Consider the following 12,138-nt stretch of genomic DNA (forward strand, 5'->3'; position numbering starts at 1 on the left):
GACAAGGGGTTTCCATCATCCCCTTGTTTGAAGAGGTCCAGAGAGGGTAGGTCATTCACTGCAAGCCAAACAGCCTCTAAGTGACTGGGCTGGAGGGAGCCCACAGTAGTGAGTAATGTTGCAGAAACCAGGTGAATTCTGCTGGAGTGTCTTGATGGGCTCCAGGTGGGGAAACTGAAGCCTGGCAAGGTGTGTGTGTGTGTGTGTGTGTGTGTGTGTGTGTGTGTGTTGTGATGTGATGTGTGTGGTATATATGAGGTATGTATGTGTATATGTGCTGTGATGTGTGATGTATGTATGTGTTATGAGGTGTGTGATCTGTGAGGTGTGTGTGTGTGTTGTGATGTATGAGATGTGTGTGTGTGTGTATAGTGTGATGTGTGTGGTATATATGAGGTATATATGTGTATATGTGCTGTGATGTGTGATGTATGTATGTGTTATGAGGTGTGTGATCTGTGAGGTGTGTGTGTGTGTTGTGATGTATGAGATGTGTGTGTGTGTGTGTGTGTGTGTGTGTGTGTGTACTTGGGCAGGGTATCAGTGTGTTGGCTCTGTGCATAGGCTGGGATGACAGGCCAGGCATCCTACTGGAGGTAGGGCAGATACAGTGTGATCTGAGGAGGAAGTAGGCAGTGTTGTACTGACTCAGAGACCTGGGCTGACGTCTGTGGCTCCTCTCAAGTCAAGCCACCCATGGTGTCTGGCCTCCAACCTTGGCATCTCACTTCACATGTGCTTTTGACTCTCTGTGCTGCCTGTAGGAAAGGAGATATTCTGGAGTGGAAAGAATGGTGGTTGAGGGGTGGCCCAGCATGACCCTTGCCTCTGCTCTCATCCCCTGCCTCTTCTCCCTGTACTCTCAGGAGAGGGTCAGTGTACATTTTTCTATATTGCAGACTGGAGAGGACAAGAGGCTGGGCTGGCTGCAGGACAGGGAAGGACACCAGAGAGACTGGTGTAGTGGAGTGGGAGAGTGCAGGATGTGAGCTTCAAACAAAGGGGCCTGGCCTTGGATCTGGAAGGGCTGCTGAGTGACGATCCCCAGGCCAGAAGGCTGGTGCCTGAGAGACAGACAGGAGTGTAACAGTGGAGCTTAGAGGAGCGGACTCAGTGACATCACACACACACACACACACACACACACACACACACACACACTATACAAACACAATCATACATACACAAACACATGCACATACACATATACAAACACACATATACACATACACACATGCACACACAAATACACACATGCACACACATATACATACATATTACACAAACAAGCACAAACATACACACATACACACACAAACATATGCACACACACAGAAACACATGCACACACACAGTACACACACATACACACACAAACACATACATAACAAACACACAAAAATACACACACATACATACACAGAAACACAAACACATATACACAAACTTACACATACACATGCACACAAACACACACAAACAAACACATACACATGCGAACACACACATACATAATCACAAACGCACACACATATACACACACGCGCGCGCGCGCGCACACACACACACACACACACACACACACACACACACACACACACACTGCTAAGGCCACCCAGCCCCTTAAATTGGAAGCTCAGCCTCTAAATCACAGGTTCTCAACCTGTGAGTTTATTCAAATGACACTTTCACAGGGGTCTCAGATACCCTGAATATCAGATATTTACAATATGATTACAGTTGCAGAAGTAGCAACAAAATAACTTTATGGTTGGGAATCACCACCATATGAGGGACTGTATTAAAGGGTCACAGCGGCAGGAAGGTTGAGAACCACTCCTGTAGATTATGAGAGAGAAGAACAGCTTGAACCAGGGAAGCTGAGTTGGGACAAATCTGGGCTCACACTGAGGATAACTGTTCCTCCCTCTTCACCCTTACATGTATCCAGTGCCATGAGCAGGCAGATATCCTGCCTCCCCATGCCTCCTTATTTAATCTTTAAACTGTGGGGACACCCTGGGTTCCATTCCCTGAACGATGCAAGTGGGGCATGGTGACTCATGTGTATAATCCTAGCATGATGACAAGACAACCAGAAGTTCAAGGGCATCCTTGGGTACATAGTGTGTTCAAGGCCAGCCTGGGATCAAAATCACCACTCATACCTGCTTCTTTGGACATCAGTCATGGGAGCCTGCCTATGTTTTACTTCCCAGCCGAGGGTACCATTCTCAATCCCAAGGCTCCCCAAGATCTTATTGACTTCAGTCTTTTCTTCAGCCTTGAAGGTGGGGCAACTTTCCTGGGTGTTGATAACCATAACTGTACTTCTGCATTTCCATTTCTGCTCCAAGGCTGGCTGGTCCTTGAGCTTCATGTCAAGCAAGCCTTCTTGTGTTACTGTAGCAGCCACCATGTGTTACTGTGGCAGTCACCATGTGTAGAGGACACAGCATGCACTGGGATCTCACTAAACACTCCAGAGACGTTGGGCCCAGGGAATGCTCAGAAGAGCCCAGCACCATGGGAGTCATGACCCTAAGGCCCATTTTATAGACAGAGATACAGAGGTCTCTGGAGAGGTTTCATTTGCCCACATTTATGTGATCAGGGTGTACAGCTAGGCAGGCTAGCTCTGGGGGTTAAACTCTGAAGGAACTGTCCAGAGCCAACCTGTCAGCCCAGCTACTCAGGAGGCTGAGCCAGGAGGATTGCAAGTTTGAGGCCTACCTGGGCTGCAGCAAAGTGAGTTCAAGGTCAGGCAGGGCAACTTAGTGAGACTTATGTCTCAAAGTAAGAAAGTGGGAGCCTCGAGTGGTGGGACAGAAATGTAACATGCCACCAAATGCCATTTGAATGCATTTGACTTGGGAGTGTGTCCATCGATAGGATAGTTAAAATGCACCTTCCAAAACCAGCACACAATGTTGTCCTGCAAGCAAGACAACCATATTTGCAGGCAGTGAAGTGGGGGCAGGAGCGAGTTCAAGGCCATCCTCACAGCTGGTAACGAGTGAGTCCTCACTTCAAACAATCAAATAGATAAGATGTGGTGATAGAGTGTGTATGTGTGTGTGTGTGTGCACGCATGTGTGCAAAAAGTTCACACGTGTGAATTCACATCTGCTCATTGTCCTGGGTGGCATTGATTCCTGGAGTCAGCCAGGAACTACAAAGGTATTAAAAAAACAGTTCAGGCCTTAGCCAGGAGAATAGGGAACTTTCCAGAAGAGAAGCCGCTTCTGCTGACTGCAAAGGGGGCCAGGGCCAAGCCCACCAGCTCATTTCACTTCTCTTTCCTGCCACGGCAGGCTCCTCGCCCAGCCCGCCTGCCGTGTAACTGGATAGTTTATCTTACCCCGCCAAGCAGAAATAAAACTACCGAGTCAAACATTGCAAACAGATGCCACTGTGGCCAAAGCCCAGGGTACAGAGGCCAGAGGCTCAAGAGCACCCAGGGAAGGTGTAGGCGGCGAGCCTGGTCCCTCCAGATCCTGTGGGTCTGGGGGGGTCAGCTGTTCCTGGGATAGAAACTTTGGGGTCACTAAGGGACTTCCTTCCAGAAAGAGAGGAAAGGAGGAAATAACAGAATGGTAGGGGCTCGCTCTCTCTGCTCACAATCCAACTTTGAGGCTTGCCAGTTCTCAATGGTAATGGCCCTTCCTTCCACAGAGGGGAAATTTAGGAAGCGTTGAGTTTAGCCTACTTGAACTCAACGAGTTCTCCTAAATGCCCCAAAGAACACACGCTAAATCCCATAAGCTCTTTCCCTAACTGTCTGCATCTAAGCTCACAGGGGAGTTCTGGAGCTTGGAGTGGTTTCTTACACATCTCTCCTTACCCCTTCCCCATAAATCCTCTAGATGGTTGCCAGCACTGGATTTCTCTTCTTTTGAATTCATGTTATTTTAAATTGTGTGTGTGCACGAGTGTGCATGTGTGTGTATGTGTGTGTGTTTGTGGGTATGCACATGTGTGTTCGTGTGTGCATGTGTGTATGGGTGTGGACATCTGTGCGCGTGTTTGTGTGTGTGCATGTGTGTATGTGTATACATGGATTGCACATGTGGGTGTGTGGGAGTGTACATGTGCGTATGTGTGTGCATGTGTACACATGTGTGTTTGTGTGTGTAAGTGGGTATGCACATGTGGGTGTATACTTATGCACATGTGTTTTTGTGTGTATGTGTGTTTGTGTGTGTGTGCGCGCACACGTGTGTATGTGTGTACATGGATGTGCACATGTGGGTGCATGGGAGTGTGCATGTGTGTATATGTGTGTGCATGTGTGCACGTGTGTGTTTGTGTGTGTATGTGGGTGTGCACATGTGTTTGTGTGTGTGTGTGCACATGTGTTTGTGTGTGTGTGTGTGTGCCTGAGAGCAGGTGACTCAGGAGGAGAGAGGCATTGGATGCTCTGGAGCTAGAGTTGCAGGAAATTGTGAACCATCTGACCTGGGTGCTGAGAACCAAACTCTGGTCCTCTGCAAAAGCAGAAAAGTGCTCATAACATTTTGGGCATTTCTTCTTCTTTAAACAAAAGTGAGAATCATGCTCTTCAGCCCTCCAGTGGCTTCAATGCTCATGGTCGAGTTAACATGGATTTAACTCTGGAGTTAAATGCTCATGCATTTGACACTGGAGCATATCCTTGTCCAATGAAATGATGTTTAAAATCTATGCCCTAGCACCAGGACCCTGAGCTGCTGAATCTACCTCCTTCTGGCTCAACTGTCTGCAAGCAAGATATAATTATTTGCCAGGCAATGGTGGCACACACCTTTAATCCAAGCATCTGGGAGGCAGAGGCAGGTGGGATCTCTTGAGTTCCAGGCCAGCTTGGTGTACAGAGTGAGTTCCAGGGCAGCCAGGGCTACACAGAGACACCCTGTCTTGGAGGAGGAGGAAGAAGAAGAGGAGGAGGAGAGGGAAAGGGGGGGAGGAGAAAAGACATAATTACTTTTAAGCTGGTATGTATGTGCATGCACACACTGTGTGAATGTGACCCAGAGTCTAAGTATATTAGGCAAACGAATACTCTACCTTAGAGCTATACCTCAACTTCCTTTTTTATTTTTATTTAAACAAAGCTTTGGGCTGACAAGATGTCTCAGCAGTTAGGAGGGAGCACGACCCCGGCTGTGGACCTGAATCCAGTTCACAGTAGCCATGTCAGCTTACTACACGGCTTCTAACTCCAGTCCCCTAGGGATTCCACGTGGGAGATGCTTGTCTATGATATAAGGCCCTGGGTTTGATCCTCAGCACTGAGGGGGAACATGGAAAAGGAATAAGGAAATGGACCGTTGTTTTCATAGACATCAGAGGCAATTGTAATGGGGTAGAAAGAATGCACGCCTGTGTGTGCACACGCACACATGCATACATGTTTGCAGAGGCCAACTTTCAAAATAACTGAAACAACTTCAATCAACACTTGTCCATTCTTTTTTCCAAAACTATTTCTTCCTACACACACACTCACACACAGAGACTTGTACACACTCACATAGATAAACACACTCATATATACAGAGACACACAGACACACTCACACAAACACTCACATACATACCCTCACACAGACACACTCACACACAGGCATACACATACACACAGACACACACACTCACATACACACACATGCTCAGACACATACACACACTCACACACAGACACACACATACTCACATATACACACACAGAGACATACTCACACACGGACAGATAGATACACACATTCAGACACAGAGACTCATACACATTCACACAGATACACACTTGCATACTCATGCACACATACTCAGACACACTCACACACAGACACACACACACAGGACACATACACATTCACACAGACACACATACACATTCACACAGACACACAAACTAACACACACACACATACACACACATACACACACACACACACACACACACACACACACACACACACACACGTTCCTTCTCCAAAATGTCTGTGTGCTCAGGGTCCCAGCTAAGTGCTTGCTCTGAGACTTGGTGGCACCAGTGCCCATCTCCGGATATTCCTTCTCTCCCAGCTCCTTTTGGTCTGGTCTCTATCTTAGGCTTGCCTGTGACAGACAGGCCAGGCCAGGCACTCTAGCCTTGGTGTGTGTGTGTGGGGTGCTGTCCCCTCTGAAACTGATCCCTGATCCGCTCTCTTTGGATCTAATTTGTTTCTCTGTCTGCCGGAGGTTTTGAGGGGTGGGGTAGGGGTCTTGCCAGGAGACTCGGTGGCCACAGGTGACATTAATCATGTCTGCATCCTCTGAGAGAGAGACAGGGATAGGGATAGGATATCAGAGAGGTGACCAAGCATTGCCACATGATTCAAATCACCTCAGCATTGATCAGGTTCACCCTGAGCTTCAGAAATCACCACAACTGTTTTTCTCCTTCACCCAGAGTCAACAGGCCCTTAAAGGAGCAGGATCCGTTTACACCAGGCATGGGGTGCATTAGCGGGTTTCTCTCCCATTAAATGTTAACTGCTAGATGCGTCTTGGACAAATTCGATTTACTGAAGATCCTCTTCAAAGGTCCTGAGATGATTAGCTGCCCCGTCTCTTCCTCCTCTGGGCAGGGGTGGGAGTAGGGGGTACTTTCCTGGTTTGGCCCCAGTCTCTGACCTGTAGAGTGAGGGAATGTGTGGGTTTGATGGGAATCCCCATAGCTGTTTAAAAGAGACATAGTTTCTGAAAGTGTAACAAGGCAGAAAACAAAGTGCCTTCTACAGTCAAAATAACCACATGCCTTCTGCCCCAGAATGGGAGGAAAAACAGTGCTTCTCCCACTGCCCAACCCAAAATACAGTTTTCTAGAGAGACAGATTCTGCACAGAGATGTTTCTAGAAACTTAATGGCAGTACGCACCCAATCTGTTGAGAGAACACTCAGGCCCTGCCCCCAAGACAGGATTTTACTTTGTAGCAACAGTTGGCCTCAAGGAGGGTACAGGTGTATGCCATCACCGTCACCTTCAAAACTCAGCTGGGTGCAAACCAGAGGGAATGGGAGGTCGGGATCAAGACCATCCTTTCGGTGGTTACTCCTACTTGCCGCACCCAGCATGCAGTCAAGAGGCTTTAGAAAAGCTACATTGTTTAATGAAGATCTCAGGCTTCCAGTTCCTAATTGCTGGGCTCACAGCAATCACGCTTGTCTCCTGAGCCGGTAAGCTAAAGGCAGAAATCTTACTATGTGCTGGGGTCCCCGTCATTCTTTTTTCTTTTTCTTTCTTTTTTTTTCCTTTTTTTCGGAGCTGGGGACCGAACCCAGGGCTTTGCAGTTGCTAGGCAAGCGCTCTACCACTGAGCTAAATCCCCAACCCCGGTCCCCGTCATTCTGGATTTGTTGTTCTAGTTGGACCTGTTTGTTTTGAGAAGTTTTAGAATGCCCATGAACTCCCGAGCTCTATGCTCAGGGAGTGATAACTGAGCCACAGGAAAAAAACGAGAGTCCATTTGCTGAATGGACCTGACATGGTTGTGTAAAACTGTAATCCCAGTACCAACCAGGAACCAGAGGCAGGAGGATTACAAGCCTGAGGTTGGCTTCTTTCAGAGTAAAAATGACTCAGGAGGTGTGTGTCTCCAGGGTAGATGCTTGCCCAGTATTCAAGAGAAGCTCAAAGCTAGGTTAATATACCACCACCACCACCACCACCACCACCACCACCACCAACAGCAACAACAAAAACCCAACACCTCAAGTATTTAGTGTCTCTTAGGGTGGGTGGGTTTGATGGATACATTTGTAACCCCACATTTGGAAAGCAGAGGCAGAAGGATTTCTGCAAATTCAAGGCTGACCTACTCTGCATGGTTGGGTTCTCAGGCAGCCAGGACTATATACAACTACACGCCTGAGAGACTCCCCTTCCCCCACAAAAAAAAAAGGAAATTAAAAAGTAAAGATAGAAAAAGGCCAGAGATCTAGTTCAGGAGGTAGAGTCCTTATTTGCCTAGTCTGCAAGGCTGGGGCCCTGAGTTTAATCCCGGGCGCTGCATTGTTGGGTCCATGGGTGTAGTCTTGTGATCCCAGAACCTAAAGAGTTAGAGGATCAAGAGTTCAAGGCCACCCTGGGCTACTTGAGACCCTGTCTCAAAAACAGAGAAAAGGTAGTATTGACTCTGGGCTAGAATGAACAAGAAAGCAGGAGAAAATGAGAGAGGGAAAAAAAAAAAACAAAAAAAAAAAAAAAACAGGAGGGGATGGTGCTGCTGGTGGTGGTGGTGGTGGTTCTGGTGCTGCTGCTGCTGGTGGTGGTGCTGGTACTGGTGGTAGATACAGAGCACTGCCCAGAGAGCCCAGGAGAAGGTCAGACATGAAGACACAGGAGAAAGGGGTGACAGGGAGAAGCCAGGCCACCATGGGGCTTGAAATGTGCTTTTCCTCTCCACCCCACCCCCAGAACATGGGCTCTCTATTAACCTCAGCAGGATCCAAGTCCCTCTGCTAGTCTGGCGCCCTTGGGGACACTGTGGGGATATCACAAATTAGACATCAGGCCTGTGAGGCCGGATTACATCAGGGAGGGCTGGACTATGGAGAAGATCAAAGACTTGCCTGGCAGGGCTCCCGGTGGGGCCCCCAGGCCTGAATTCCTGGCTGAACCCCTAGGAAACATTCTGATGTGCAGATAGAAGCCCAGTGCATGCAGTCCATGCAGGCTGCCTCCTCTCCCTCCCTCAGCGGCTGGTCCTCTTCCCCTGTGGTCTTCCCTGGCCTCTCCACATGGGTGAAGGGACACTGAGAGAGCCAAAGAATAACAGAGCACAGCCAGGGCATGAGGCTTATGCCTGGGACCCCAGGGCTTCAGAGGCTGAGGCAGAAGGACCTTGAATTTGGCTAGCCTGGGCTACATACATCTTGAGATCTCGGTTTCAAAGGAAAACAATAAAACACAAAATAAATACTATGACAGGAAAACAGAAAGTGAACTAGAGCCTGGCATGAACTAGACACACACCTGTAAACCCAGGCACTCAAGAGGAAGAGGAAAGGAAGATCAGGAGTTCAAGGCCAGACCCAGTTGCATAACAAGTTTCCCGGCCAGCCTGGGCGAGCCGAGACCCCGTCTCAAAAATAAATAAATAAATAGCTCACAAAACCCTTAGAAATAGCAGGCCAGGCCCTCTCAGTCCTCAGCTCCCTGGGTGCCCGAGGAACATTCTAACAACAGTACGGAGTTCCTGCTTGCAAAGTTGGGGATATTCCCTGGGATAAATAAATAGATTTATTTGTTTCTCAAGCCTTGGTCTCCTGGGTGTAAAACAGAGAGCGTGTAAACACCTCTCTCGCCACACTGCTGCTGGCTTTCAATGCGGTCACAGGCACAGAACACGGAGCCCCAGATCCTGGCACGCAGCGAGCCCTCCCAGCACATGGCGCACCACCGTGTTTGCAAGACACAAGCCAGATTGCCCTCACAGACAGGGGCTAATATATGGCATCTTGCTCTGGCCGAGAATTGGAACATTGTGATTAGAAGCTAGAAGAGAGGGGACAAAAAGAGCCTGTCCTCAAGTGCACAGTGACAGACCACAGACGCTCCTGGCAGCCAGAGGGGCTGAGGAAGGACAGAGCAGATCATATTAATAACAATAAATTATATCTACACCATGATTCATGCTCCTCATTACGCTATCTTACAGGACCGCAGGAAGGGTGTAGCAACCTTATTGTTTGTCTGGGGTATGCTAACGTCCTGTGGTTATTGAAGATGATATGGCTTTTTCATACTATCAGTTGGGATTCCTCTTACTGTCCAAACTGGAAAAACAAAGGCTTGGAGAAAGCCAGCTCTTTGCCCGAGTTAAAAGTTGGAGCCAAGATTCACATCTGGGAGCTGGTGAGATGGCTCAGCGGGTAAAGGCACTTGTGGCCACAGCACAGGTGACTAGAGTTCCATTCCCCAGGACCCGTGTGCCGGAAGAAGAGAACTGGCTTCTGAAAGTTGTTCTAGGACCTCCTCACATGCCATGAACCCCACACCCCATACATACACACTGAATAAGTAAATGTTTGAAACAAGACAAACGAAAGATTCTAAACCATGTTTTCTAGTCCGGTTCCCTAGTCATGTTGGTGAGACATCTCCCTTTCTGCTCTGCCAGTCCATAACTCCCCATGGGCAGGGGTTGGGGATTCAGGGGTCTTGGGTTTCTTTCTTCTATGATGGGTGGATCCACTTTTGTCTCCTTGTCAGCTAAGGGAGAAAGAATCAAGGATCTCTCCTGCATCCGGACCTGAAGATGAAGGGTTGTAATCCCGGCTTCTCAGGAGGACAACTCGGGAGCAGTTCCAGGACACCCTGGACAACTTGGAGACTCTCAAAACCAAAACAAATCGAAAGGAATGGAAACTTCAAGGAGTCACAGCGCAGTGTGTGACCTACTCAGCGTAGGCAGGTCCCATGCCCTGGCACCCAGTAGGTAGGTCTCCTTAATGGGTCCCCTTTCTTAGCATCCAATACTGGCAAGAGAAACAAAGCCCCCCAACCTCCTCTGCCTCTCTCCTCGCCCCCACCCCCACACAGAGTTCCAGGATGGTTAAGAACCCCCTAGCCCCATAGGCAGCTGGCCTTTGTGCTTAGCCAGGGTGGGGTGGGCATGACCCTCTTTCCGACTTGTGCTCCCTCTCTCTTTTGCCAGGCCTCTCTGTGTCTTCCAAGCCAGCAGCACTTTAGTCTGCACTGTTCACCCGCTTCCTCTGTTCCTACCATCTCTCTTCATTCTGAAACCCAGAGCTGCCCAAGACCCAGTTAGTTCAGAGCTCAGGTTCACTTGCCTTTGGAGAGGTTGGAGAGGGTTCTGTTAGTCTGGGAGAAATGTGTGCAGCTGGCTGACAAGAAACCGGCCGTGGGCGGGGGGGGGGGGCGACGAGCAACAAGCCCCCCTTGCCCTTCCCCATCCCTTGATTTCTTTTGTCTCCTGTCCCAATCCCAACCCACCCCCCACCCCCAGCCTATGAACCTGGAGGCTTCCCAATAAAACGGTATTGTAACTTTATCTAAGACGAGCGCGGGTCCGTGTGGAATGGATAAGGTGTAATTAATAACAGAAAATAAGGCTGGCCCCTCTTGACCTCTGACCCTCGTATAAATGTCTTAAGTTTTATGACAACCAAGCACAAAATTAGTGCGCGCAGGCGTGCGTGCGGGCACACATGCATGTGTGAGTGTGCCAGCATTAGGGCTGAACAAACACCTTTGTCTGGTGAGTATTCTCGAAGTGCTGCCTGGAACTAGTTTGTGTCTCTCAGGAGACTGGCCTCTCGCTGAACCCAGGAGCTGCCTGAGCGTCATCTGAGATCCGAGAATGAGGATTCTGCCTCAGTCTCCAAGGACCTCCTGTCTATGGACATGCATGACTTTAGATGAGGGTTATGTGTACACCCCAGCATTCCAGACGCTAAAGCAGGGAGACTGGGAGCTACAGGCTATCTTGAACTACATAGGGGACCTTGCCTACAAAGGAAACACCTGGCTGAGGTGGTACACGCCTGTGATCCCAGCACTCAGGAGGCAGAGGCAGGTGGAGCTCTGTGAGTGTAAGGCCAGCCTGGTTTGCATAGCCAAGGATTTATAGAGAGACCTTGTCTAATTTTTTTTTTTTAAATAGGGCTGGAGAGATCGCTCAGTGGTTAAGAGCACTGACTGCTCTTCCAGAGGTCCTGAGTTCAAATCCCAGCAACCACATGGTGGCTTGCAACCATCTGTAATGGGATCCGATGTCCTCTTCTGGTGTGTCTGAAGACAGCTACAGTGTACTTATATATAATAAATAAATCTTTTTTTAAAAAAGCAATTGTCTTGTAGGCAATCATACACACATACACACTTTTTTTTTTTTTTTTTTTTAGTTCCTTGCCACATTTCCTAGCCCTAAGGGGAATGGCCCCAATAGCCATGTAGCAGTAAGGTGTCATTGGTTTGATGCTATAATCCTTTGGGTCTCATGATTTCATGGTTAAAAACAAAATAAAAACAGGGCTGGGGATTTAGCTCAGTGGTAGAGCGCTTGCTTAGCAAGGCTAAGGCCCTGGGTTGGGGGTGAGGGTGAGGACAAACAAAACTCTCCCAAAGCGCTCCCAAAAGGTACTTACTCC

The 12,138-nt window shown here is 48.6% G+C and overlaps 1 long non-coding RNA gene across 4 annotated transcripts in view; it reads left to right on the forward strand.

The window, feature by feature from the left end:
- Positions 1 to 11,833, forward strand: part of LOC134481194 (uncharacterized) — a 59,384-nt gene extending 47,551 nt beyond the window's left edge. For 2 of the 4 annotated variants that reach the window (XR_015634344.1, XR_015634347.1), the window contains exons 2-3: positions 10,238 to 10,463; positions 11,652 to 11,833. This is a non-coding gene — a long non-coding RNA (uncharacterized LOC134481194). Of the gene's footprint in view, positions 1 to 6,792; positions 7,201 to 10,237; positions 10,464 to 10,682; positions 11,043 to 11,651 lie in introns of those variants that run through there. The other 2 variants (XR_015634345.1, XR_015634346.1) reach the window with 2 other exon arrangements.
- Positions 11,834 to 12,138: the final 305 nt, after the last annotated feature.

Source organism: Rattus norvegicus, chromosome 12 (genome assembly GCF_021556685.1).
Source record: "Rattus norvegicus strain SHRSP/BbbUtx chromosome 12, alternate assembly SHRSP_T2T, whole genome shotgun sequence".
In the NCBI taxonomy this organism is placed as follows: domain Eukaryota; kingdom Metazoa; phylum Chordata; class Mammalia; order Rodentia; family Muridae; genus Rattus; species Rattus norvegicus.